Source organism: Mixophyes fleayi, chromosome 1 (genome assembly GCF_038048845.1).
Source record: "Mixophyes fleayi isolate aMixFle1 chromosome 1, aMixFle1.hap1, whole genome shotgun sequence".
NCBI lineage: Eukaryota > Metazoa > Chordata > Amphibia > Anura > Limnodynastidae > Mixophyes > Mixophyes fleayi.
This window is the reverse complement of record NC_134402.1, coordinates 269,733,923-269,745,390: the sequence shown is the minus strand read 5'-3', so window position 1 is coordinate 269,745,390 and position 11,468 is coordinate 269,733,923. Positions and strand designations below refer to the sequence as shown.

The 11,468-nt window shown below is 39.4% G+C and overlaps 1 long non-coding RNA gene across 2 annotated transcripts; it reads right to left on the bottom strand.

Annotated features, from left to right (window-relative positions):
• Positions 1 to 1,139: 1,139 nt before the first annotated feature.
• On the bottom strand, positions 1,140 to 11,034 carry LOC142107934 (uncharacterized). 2 transcript variants are annotated; one of them, XR_012680049.1, is made up of 3 exons: positions 10,883 to 11,034; positions 3,409 to 3,555; positions 1,140 to 2,229 (listed from the first exon to the last, which is right to left on the bottom strand). It is a non-coding gene; the product is annotated as an uncharacterized LOC142107934 (long non-coding RNA). The 2 variants fall into 2 exon arrangements; XR_012680047.1 differs by lacking the exon at positions 10,883 to 11,034 and adding an exon at positions 5,441 to 5,519.
• Positions 11,035 to 11,468: the final 434 nt, after the last annotated feature.

The following is an 11,468-nucleotide window of genomic DNA, read 5'->3' as shown; positions in this document are numbered from 1 at the left end:
TCCAGGCTTCAGGAGAGTCCAGTGTAAACAGGTTATAAGCTAGTTCAAACAACCCCCTCCTAGAGTGAGGGGGGTCCAGAAACCAGTTTAAGCTAGTCTCTTTACATATTACAGTCAGTATCACTTTAGACATTTATTTCCCTAACATCGCTAACTAGAGTATGCAATGTACGATCTCTTCGGCTAATGAACCGGACAACTGCTGATGAATAGGGGATTAAAATGATACTAAACATGACATGTTTCCTGTAACCTGAACCTTAAATAACACTAAAGTGTACATATAATCATAATATATAAAACTAATAATAAACTAAATACTATCTGCTCATAAATCACTGGAGAAAGGAACCACTATGAATATGAAATATATAAATAATGAAATGTTATAGTGTGAGTGTGTGCGTGTGTATTTTACTGTGCGATCGCGCTATACCACGTGTTATGTGGCATACTGATCGCAATCGCATGGCAAAACAATATTAACCAATATACTTTCCTTTATCCAATTATACGACTTCGACAATATATAGTGACTCACCTAGCAAGCCACATTCAGCACACACACCCAATCGGAATGGTCCAGCCTGGGAGGTACTGCTGTGGCTGTGCATGTGCAGCAACTCCATTTCAGGATTTTCAACCATCTTGGAATGTACAGCAGCCGCGGTGCTGCTGTACATTCAGCCCGCTGCCCAAGGTTTTGTCCATTCGGTGGAGGAGTATGCGCCTGTGTCAAAAGAGGGGCCCAGAGCCGCACAAGCAGGAGGAGAATCGGAACACCAACTGACAGGTGATCCGATCAACGGGCGGCCGGCAGCGGGGGGTGCCCTTGGAGAGAGTGGGGCCCGGGCCAGTTTGATCTATCTATCTATCTGTCTGTCTGTCTATCCAACTCTCTAGTTCTCTAAGTGGGCCGATATAGAATGGTATGCCATCCCGCTACATTTCCCACTGCTGTGATTGATTGATTGGTATTTCTGCTCTGTTGCTGAGTCAGTGAATCATCCTCCCCCCTGACATTGTCTCCCTCCCCTTCCTGTATAAACTGTCTTAACAGTTGATGCCCCCTTTCTTGTTCCCCACCCCCTTTTCCTTGAAATAAAGACATTAGATTTGTTTGGCAAAAAAGAGGTCACAGCTTTATTTTAAAATCAATCTTTTGAAAGGTGGCAAAGAAAACAGCAGTGCATCCACCAGCTCTAGCCATAACTATAATTATCACAACCCATAAGAGGGGACCTCAATACAACCAGTGCAATGTATCAAGCCAATTTGCAAGACGGTCCACAAGATAAGTCGCCATTTTTTGGGATATGGTTTATATTGGCGAGATTGGTCAAGTTACATGTGTTTTGAGCATGAGACCTGTACATAGGTACATGATTGATTTATAGAGTTGATAGTAAAAAATCTGTCCTGAAAGCAGAAGCAAAAATACATCTGGATACATATTTTAATATAGGTGTAAGACGAAATCGGAAGCATTGAAAGTGCATGGTTAACTTTCACGTGCATGCCCTTACTGTACTGTACTTACACATGTGCATGTCCAAGTGAAAGTGGCTGAGGATATACCGGTATAATATGCTGAACTCAAATAATAGAGACAAGTTGTTCGCATAGGCAGTGTGTCAAAATTGATGAGCGATGTTTTTTTCTGTGGCGCAAATTAACTAAAGTCCAAGTTCTACATTAGGTGCTAAAAGACTTTGCCTGAGGTTCGGTTTGTAAACCAGCAGTTTGCTACAATCCACATGTAGGTACATCTCATAAAACTGCTACACATCAGATGCAACTGCATGCAAAATGAACAAAGTGGTTTGTGTTTTAAAACCGCATCTGATACATACAAAGCCACACTTTGATACAGCATGACTGCTATATTTTTTTATTTTGTATGAATGAACACCTGCACAGTAGTGCAGATTTAGCAAACTTTAAATTGACATGTATAACATCACATGCCATTAAAACAAATACATTTAATACGTTAAATGTCAATTTTGCTAGCTCTGTACTTCTTTTGTCCTGTACACAGTTCTCAGTGTTTAGCAGTATAATTGTGTAGTAACCCTTTTTATTATTCTGTTTTCTGGATACACTTCTCATTTTCTGTTCTTATTCCATTGGTTTGGTGAAGAGCAGCATATCACTTTTGTTGTTCTGTATGCTTCATATAATTTGCAATATCTTTTTAAGTTAAAAGTTAGTGAGCAATGTCCTCGTCTGCAAAATAGCAATTATAAAATGTATATAGCATTAGAATCCTGCAGTAAAATACATAAATTACTGGACCTCACAGCGCTGTCACATCACATAGTGCCCCCAACACAATTATTATCATAATATGTCACATATATTCAAAATAGTGTATCCCAGTGGGAAATTAAAAATAAATAGAATTTGGTTGGGGCAGTTGGAAGAACCTGTTAGTTTCTGAGCTATGTTGAGTACCTCTGAATATTAGATTGTGCTCTTTTGGCTTAGTTGTAAATGTCAAGTCCAGTATCAGTATCGTACTAGATAGAGCAGCCCTGTGTATGTGGAACACAGGAAAAGCTCACTGTAATACTGGTCCATTGAATATTCAGAAGTCAGGGGCTACATGGAAGGCAGAAGGAGGGAAAGCAGATACTGAGTGGATTAAAACCTTGCATATGTGGGCAGCACAGTGGCCTAGTGGTTAGCACTTCTGCCTCACATCACTGGGGTCATGAGTTCGATTTCCCAACCATGGCCTTATCTGTGTGGAGTTTGTATGTTCTCCCTGTGTACACATGGGTTTCCTATGGGTGCTCCGGTTTCCTCCCACACTCCAAAAACATACTAGTAGGTTAATTGGCTGCTATCAAAAATTTACCCTAATCTCTCCCTTTCTGTCTGTCTGTGTGTGAGTGTGTGTCTATATTAGGGAATTTAGACTGTAAGCTCCAATGGGGCAGGGACTCATGTGAATGGGTTCTCTGTACAGCACTACGGAATTAGTGGCACTATATAAATAAATGATGATGATGACGATGATGTGTCAATACTATATGGCCTCTGTTCAGAACAGCAGAGAAACTATGAAGCATAGGGAGAAGGGGTAACCTGCCTGTTCTTGCTTTGGTCTTTGTGGCTTTCCCCAAAATCCAGGCCTATCCACCCTCCGTTCACAACATACAATATAATGCAGCTTTGTTCAATAATCTCATAATCTGTCAAAAATATTATTTTAGTTTTCAATTATGAGTTTATAATCTTTCGATTGGAAAGCTGTCAGTATAATCTCATTCTACATCTGCACTCCAAATGAAGCAAACTCTGAGAAAATCTATCTACGTTCAGTCCAAAGCAATAAAAAATACAGGTAAAATATCACAAAGTAAACAGATAATTTATAGAATGTTTAAAAAAAAAGTGTACCCTTAACAGCCCAGAACAGTCAGTGTGTATTCCTCTTTGTTCAGCAGCTCATGGCATATATTGAAGTCATGCTGGAACGTTGACAAGTAACTGCTTTCGTCTTCTCCACTCTCCTGCTTGTAGAGTCTCTCTGAGGCAAAGCTGGAGCTGCGAAGAAAAGATCAATCTTTGCGTCAGCAGAACAGACAGTAGACCCAGCTGGAGCAGGACAAGTATTAACTGGAAGAAAGCATCTTCTGTGCCCATGGCGGCAAAGTGTGCTCAGGTATCTTGGGGAGATCATGTACAACAAACAAGAGATCAATTTGTACTTTCATGCTGAGGCTTTCTTATTTATTTATTTTTACTTAGGATAAAATAAATCTTTAGAAAAAATACCATACATCTCCTTTTGTACCTGCTTTGAAAATTCAATGTTAAAACTTCAGAATACAACTTCCCTGCAGGAATGGGTTCTAGTTAAAATTCAGGTATAATGTTCCTCTAATGTTCTTCTCAAAGACTTAGGCTAATATGAATTTTGACAAATCTGTACTAATATCTGTGGTAGGTGCAGGCAACTTGATGTCATAGCATATATAAAATACATAATAGTTATTGCAAATGATAAATAAATGTTTTAAAAGAAAACACTGTTTGATATGCCTCAATGCTTACACTATCATACAGATATGATACACAGAATAAGTAATCATCTGCATGAATTAAAAAAAAAGAGTTTACTTAAATGTTATGAGGTCTATTGGGGGGAATTTGCTGGGAACAGTCGCAGGGGCACTCTGTGATCATGTAACATCGCAGATTTCTTTTCACACCACAATGTTGGGGTACAGTAGTACCCGGAAATGATGTAGCCACAATGTAAACATCAGCGCTGGGAGCTGTTATTATATAGTGATATAAATAAATGTCTAAAAAATTTTTTAGCAGTCATCTTACAGAAAAGATTCTGTGCATTCGTCTGCCTGACAAAGGCATTATATTATTTCAGCCTTGCCATTGGACACTGCTGCTACTCCCTCCAAGATGCACACTGTGAGCCTCATTTAGAATTGGGCATATGTTAATTTTTGTGGCATAAATATTCACATTTCTGTACTGTACATAATGTGACAGAAGCGCAGGGAAAGATGTAAATGGCAGGTACTAGATTTCTGTCATTTGTATTTTAAAACAACAGGGAGATTGTTTGCACAAGTGTAAGGGTCCCTGATGTTATGTATGTAGAGAGAAGGGTTGGCTCTATACCATACTTGCCAACTCTCCCGAAATTCGGGTCAGTCTCCTGGACTGCCCGGGAGAGCTGGCATTTCGCAGAGATTCGCGTCATTTTGGCCCCGCCCCTGCAACAAAACGTCATTTTACTCGTGGTGGCGAGGCCAAAATGATGCGATTCGAGGTGCCCAGCCCCCTTCCACCCTCTAGTCACGCCCCTCTCCCGGATGTCGCCTACTGAAAGTAGGCAAGTATGCTCTATACATAAGGCCCAGTCCGGGTCTTCTGGCCTGCAGGCTCACAGCAGACTGATCAGTAGTGCCTGTAAAAGGTTGCTAGGCAGTTCAGTGAATCTTTCACTGTCTGGGGAGGAGGTCAGATGACTCCTGAGAGAGACTGCAATTTTGATCTGTGTGTTCCATTGTTTGGTTTAAGTGCGGGACACTAGGCCCCTTACTCTAGAGAGGGAATATCTCTGTATTAGTTAGTAGCCAAACGGCAAGGATTTTTGTTTATGTTTTGTTTTGTTTGCAAGCTAGTGAATAATACTAGCTGGGGCTATTGAACCTGAAGCACTGGTCTCGTGTGATTTATCTGGCTAAAGTGCAGCCATCTACCCCGCAGGAAACCCCAGTACGACCTTGTGATAATACATACACGCCAACATGTAACTATTAATGGATTTGTGCTTATCTCAAACTTAAATCGTCTTATAGTCTGGTGCTCTAAAACAAACAATATGCAAATCACTATGTGTCAGCATATACATAAGTAGGAGGATTTTGTGCACAATATAGCTATATTGGGATAAGCTCACCTGCCAATGTCAAGGCATCTCCTGTAGGTGAATCCCTAGCATGCGAAGCAAAAGTATATTTAGGATGTCACAATTAAACTATGGAAAGTATGCTGTACAGTGTAACAGAATATGTTGATGCTACAGTATATAAATAAAATAATAATAACTGATTTTGAGCTAAAATCCAAAACTTTTAGTCCTGATATGCAAGAACATTATTTTAAAGTGTGTGTTCTCAAAGCCTTTTAAATGTGAATCAATGTCAATCTAATTGAACAGGTCTGTGCACACACACTTTCTGCCACGTTTCAAATGATAAAAGAAAGGACAAAGTACAAGGCTTTATCCATGCTTTGACTAGAGTCATTTTTAATGACCATGGGCCTGATTCAACAAGGAACGGATCTTATTTTTCCTCATTGTAAGTTGCACTGAGTACTTTAAGTAGAAACGGGGCCAGATAAGAGATTTGCAATTCAATAAAGAACGCAAAGTTGAAAAACACACACATCTTCAGTCCTTTACGTAACGGATTAAATCAGCTTGCGCAACGGGTTGTAATGGATTTCATCTCCCTTTTCTGGGCATACGCAGAGACGATTATCATATTATCCGCAAAAAACGGCAGATCCGTTCCTTGTGGAATCAGGCCCCATGTGTTAAAGCCCTAAATCTGCTTCTTCATTTGCTGTGTGCCTCTGGTACATAAACTCTATGTCAACCGCACATCCCTGAATAATTGTTCTGCCTATAACTTGCCCTTCATTGTTGCTCTCTGTGAATATCCACAATCATTGTTTAACCTGCTTCAGAGTATCATCAGACAAAGTATATATTTAATGTGAAGTCCTGAAAATCTTCAGCAATGAGTATTCCCTTGTTTTCAAAGGCCAGTTAAATTAAATTAAGTCCCACAGAACAAGCAGAAGGATTACATTTAAGCCCCATTCATTGTATTGCTATGTAGCAGCTGTGTAATTATTTAATGTTCTTTATGTAGAAGAATAGAGGATTAGGCACAATTTGGCATCTTTGCCTTGGGTGTCACCATGTGCTGACACTGCCCAAAATTTAAGTAATAAATTTCATATTTTCTTTGTTTCACCTGTTTTAAAAATCTTTTCTCAGATTTGCTTTGACTGGTCTTTGATCTTCATGATGAAGATCTTATTTGGAAATGAGCTAACCAACTGTCTGTAAGTCTCGCAGGCCGCTGTACTTATTTTGAGTGACCTCTAAAGACATCTAATTACACCAGGGTTTATTTAGGTGTATCTTGGTTAATGGATGAATATTATTATTATTGTCTGTTTTTGTGTGTAATTAAAAAAAAGTTAAGGGTTGCTTTTTATTTGACATTACAGAGCATATTGAATTAAACAGGGATACAGGGTGACCAGAATTTATTCCAGAATAAATAAATTTTCATTTAATTTCATAATGTAAAAAAATGTAAGGTAAAACTAAACCAAAGGAGGTGAATATTATTTGTTGCCATGGCAATTCTGATAGATAATATGTTCACATTGGATGATACTGTGAAGATGTACATTTATAAAACTAAGACTGGGTACACACTACAAGTTTTTCACCTGATTATCGTGCCAAGCACACGCTAAACGGCCATTAGGTTCAATATCGCATTAGTGTGTATGCTTAAACGATCATGTTTTATCGTTCCAAAGCACATCGTATTGTTTGATTTTATAAAAAATCTGTCTAAATGATGGAATGATGTCGGGCAAATTCTGCAGTGTGTACGCACTCACGACCAGCAGTGTAGGTAGATTTCCATATAAAATGTTAAAATCGTTAACGATATTGCATTGGAAGAAATGAAGCACTGATGATGGCAGCACAGAGTGTGTACTACTATGGGATGACCTAGCAATATCCCTGGCAGTGCCACTTGTGATTGCACATTGCAAGGGGAACCTTGGCAATGCATTCCAGCAGCCTAAAGAAATTAGTTCTGCGATAAAACTCTTTTCTGCATTGTGGGATTTTTAGTCCTTGACTTGCACAACATAATTATAAGTTTGTAAGACTGATGGATTCTGCAACAAGTGATAATGACATTTACAAGTGTCCTGAAAATACTGTGTCTGCTATCGAGTGTTGCTAAATACATCTGTAAACAAATTCTGGCATGTAGACACATCCAACAAATCCATATTTACGTCATGTAAAAATGATTGTGAAGTACTAATTCCTCTGTAAAGGGCATGTGAGATTACTGATACAGTGACACACTTGCTCACTTGATAGTGCTCTCTAGTGATCAGTGGAATGTCCAGACATTTCAGCATAAAAGTGTTAATATCACACTCATAGATCATAGATTTTGTTCCTAACATCTCCACCCTCCAATCTTGGACTTTTTACTGCGCTGTGTGTCATTCCCAAAGGTTACGTCACCTGTATTCTCACTTCCAGGGACAATTGTACACTCTAAAGTGGGCATTCGCTAAAGGACCCATTTGCCATGATTTATTCTGCTTTCATTATATGCAGGGTCAGTGCCACCATTAGGCAGCTTTGGGCATGGGGGGTGGGGGTTTAGAGAACAACTGGGGGACAAGGGGGCATGTGTGATAAAAGTTGGTGGGCATGGGTGCATGTGAGAAAAGCTGGTAGAATGGGGTGGCATACAGGGGAAGACTGGCAAATTGTAGCCCAGTGGGCGTGTCTTTCCTCAGCAGCCTATTCGGAACATTTTAAAGTAAAAATGCAGGTGGCCCAGTGACCCAGCCCAAGGTAGCCCACCTTGGGACCAGCCTGGAGGCAGATACCCTCCTGCCTCCCAGCCCAGCCTGCCCTTGGTGACATATGTAACAAAAGCTGATGGGCAAGGGGTGGCAAGTGTGATATTAGCTATTTGGCAGATGGGCAATCTATGAGAAAAGCTGGTGGGCAGTGGGGAACATAACAGTGTGTAACAAGTGTTTGATATCAGTGTGACGCATTTGATGTCAGAGAGACGTATATAGTGATCAATGTGTACCAGGTATATGATGTCAGTGTGACCTGTGTGTAATGATCAGTGTATATAGGGTAAATAAATAGTGTCTATTGCCAGTTTATTGTGACAAATTATTTTGTCTTTGTTCTGAAATCTAACATTTGGATCCTCTCCTATAGAAATCCTGTGTTTGCTCCTAGACAGCAGCGAAGCCTGGCCAGCATTCTGTGTCAGACATCAGTGCATCTGGACATCCGTGTATCTGGACTGCAGCCTTACCAGCCAGCTAGGAGAAGGTAAGAGCTACTATTTTTATTTTACAAAAATCAAATATGTGAGGGGCTAGGAAATGAGTATTGGGGGTTGGAGAAGCAGTGGGCTGAACCTTTGCCTAGGGCGCAGAGAAACCTTGCACCGGCCGTGTAATCATCGCTATTGTTTTTAATTATTTATAAATGCCTTTATAAAACAAGCCATAATTTTGTGATTTCATATATAAATTCTGCCAATTAAAATAAAATTATTGCTATGACTTTTCAGGAATGGGCCCACATTTTTTTGCAGGCCAGTTCCCCAGGGGAATTCAGCTGAACAGGCTGGTGCTGAGCCTCACTATAACAGGGCGGACTATACACTGCAGTTTCCCTATTATATTGGGCCTGGTTCTAGTTGTGGCTTTTGTTTTGAATGGGGAAAACCCCACACATTTCATCTTCCCTCATTAGCTGTAACCAGCCCAGGGTATGAGTGGTGTTTCTTACACATTTACAAAGTCAGTCATCATCATCATCAAGTTAAAAGTGTTGATTGGCGAAGCTAGAATGCAGCTGCTTCTAGGTACGCTTTAATGAAGAGAAAACACTAACCACCAGTGAAGAGAGGGGATTTAAGGTAGGAAGACATACAACTGTGTTCTATATTAAGCATTACGCTATGTTTGGTACAGGGAGCTTTGGTAATCGTGAAGCTGTAATGCTTCATGATTGACTGTGAAGGGCTTCACTTGATATAAATTGCAACATAAGATATTGAAAGCAACTCATGTAACTAACTTATTTAAAATACTAAATTAAAGTCCTCAAACCTCATGTGGTTCAGTGAAAATAAATTCATCGGCTTAGGAAATGGTACACACTACTGTTATTCTTAAGTAAAGCAACTAAAAATTTAAACAGCCTCTGATTCACTGCTCTGGATGAAATGTGTTAATTAACGTAACTACACAGCCCAAGCTATCATTGTTGTGAAGTAAAACAAGCACCACAAGCAAACTCTATATTATGTTTAACAATAATTTCATGATGCATAAATACAGCATTAGCATGTACCCTCTGGGGTATTAAATTCCATGTAAATTCTTTTATAAAAGCACTTATTCTGACAATATGTGTTAGGGCCTCGGCTATCTGATAAGCTTAAAGAACCGGACTAGTAGAGATCTTCACCTTTAGAAGTCGCCTTCCCCATAGAACAAGATGAGTTCAGAAGTACTCAGATGCCCCCAGGACTTAACTCTATGGTAATAGAAACCTATCAGAATAACCGCAGTGCAGGGTAGGGAACCAGAATACTGGAGGCAGAAAACAGGGACAGGCCTAGGTCGTGGGTCTGCAGGAAGGTGAAGGTCAGGGCAGGTAGCGAAACATGGAAATCCAGAAGCCAGGCAAAAGGTCATAGGGCACAGGCAAACAAGCAAGGTACAGAAAACAAGCCAAGGTCAGAACAGAAAAATCAGGTCACAAATTACCTAGTATCTAGGAGGTACTGGGTAGCAGGTCAGCAACATGTGTATACACAAGCGCTATAAATGGCAGGGAGGCTAATAATGAATTCATTTGTGGTGCCTCCTACCTCTAAGAGGTAGGTAATTAGTAAATTAATATATTTGCGCAACCGCCTGGCTGCCTTTGCCAAGACGCGGAGCTCAGCAACAGAGGGGCCCGGCCGTTGTCATGGTGACGACCAGGACGAGCAAACAGGAAGTGATTTCCCAACTGTTGTCATGGCAGCCAGGACACAAGAGGAAGCGCGTAACAATATGTCTTTAAAATTCATATAGACACTATATGGAATTCTGTATATATATCTCCAGGTCTGACACCACAGGAGAAGATAACCCACCGAAAACACTCCCCAAGGGAAGATATAAAAGTAAATAAATATACTGTAATATTCAATCACAGTCTAATCTCAATGGAAATATTAACGGCATTAGGATGATTTTGTACCTCTGATATACAAATTTAAAAGTTGGAAATTGACATTACAGAGGACATTTATTTCCACTGCGATTAGACTGTGATTGAATATTACAGTGTATAGATATATTTTTATGTGTTCTCATTCAGACTTTGTTTGTGGAACGGAATCCACTTGGAAGTCTAATATCATTATTATACAGTAATGAGATCATTATACTTTTATCGTATATTTACAAAATGCTTTTAGTTTATTTATCAATTGTTCTAATAAAGTTTTTTTTTATCCATTTCATTAACTCATCTCTTCTTGGCGTTTAGTTTCAAGCGCTGTATTTGTGTTTCAATTTGTCCATTTTTTGGAATAGTGAACAGGTTTTGTTCTGCCTCTTGATTCTATTCTTCATTGATTCTCCAGTTCCTTCAAGGAACCAAGGTCCCAAAAGAAGAGACACCTATAAGAAGAAGCAAAAAATTAAGAGAATTTTTAACTTGTCTTTCCATGTACTGACCCAATCTGAAGTATTAGTTTTGAGTAAGGGTCTATCATTTGCCCCAACAAAAAAAACTAATAAATTCCAACTATATATTGACAGCAATAAATTTACTAGAAAGCAACTCTAAATCAGGTCTTAAAGCAAAATATAAATATTATCCTCTAGAATCTAAAAGTAGTCAAAATTATATATTTCAAGAACTAGTAGCTGAAGATCTGTGCAAAATTAATTTAACAATCCTTCCAACAAAAACCTAACTAAAAAAGATACAAGCCCTGAAGGACCTTGAGACTAATAATGATATAGTGATCAAACAAACAGTTGGTGGTTTGGAAGGGTGGTCTGGAAGTGTGGTGGTCTGGTATTATTGAATAGAACAGATTACGTAA